The sequence below is a fragment of the Somniosus microcephalus genome, unplaced genomic scaffold (assembly GCF_052327205.1).
Source record: "Somniosus microcephalus isolate GS21.2 unplaced genomic scaffold, FLI_Smic_1.0 scaffold39, whole genome shotgun sequence".
In the NCBI taxonomy this organism is placed as follows: domain Eukaryota; kingdom Metazoa; phylum Chordata; class Chondrichthyes; order Squaliformes; family Somniosidae; genus Somniosus; species Somniosus microcephalus.
This window is the reverse complement of record NW_028225226.1, coordinates 500,293-500,815: the sequence shown is the minus strand read 5'-3', so window position 1 is coordinate 500,815 and position 523 is coordinate 500,293. Positions and strand designations below refer to the sequence as shown.

Genomic DNA, 523 nt, shown 5'->3' with positions numbered 1-523 from the left:
TAGGGATGGGCACTAAATGCAGGCCTAGCCAGCGACTCCCACATCCCATCAACGTTCATCAGCAAACTCAGAATGACAAATAAATAGAAAGATGTGTTTCTCAGCCCCGGTGGCAAAGGTGCAATGGATGTTAATCCAAATAAATCCCCCGTGAGATTCAGTGTGCATCGGCTTCCTTATAAAGTTTGTATTTGAAATGTGCGAGAAAAGCGTAAAATTATGAAAAAATTCCGATGGCCCGTACAGGGATCGGACCTGCGACCTTGGCGTTATCACCACCACGCTCTCACCAACTGAGCTAACCGGCCACAATGCGCTCGTGGGCAGGCTCAAACCCAGGTGAGGTTGTCTTTCAGGCTGACACTGGCTGACCAATTTACTGCACAAACTTTGAACACACCACATCGCTTAAACATTGTTCCTATATACAACTTGGCAGTGTGTAAATCGAAAGTAACTGTAAAAGAGCTCTTTATTCTAACAAACCTCATTCTAAAAATGATTATTGCACCACCGCTGAACA

At 44.9% G+C, this 523-nt stretch overlaps 1 non-coding gene across 1 annotated transcript; it reads right to left on the bottom strand.

Moving 5' to 3' along the window:
* Positions 1–234: 234 nt before the first annotated feature.
* trnai-gau (transfer RNA isoleucine (anticodon GAU)) lies at positions 235–308 on the bottom strand. Its single transcript has one exon. It is a non-coding gene; the product is annotated as a tRNA-Ile (tRNA).
* Positions 309–523: the final 215 nt, after the last annotated feature.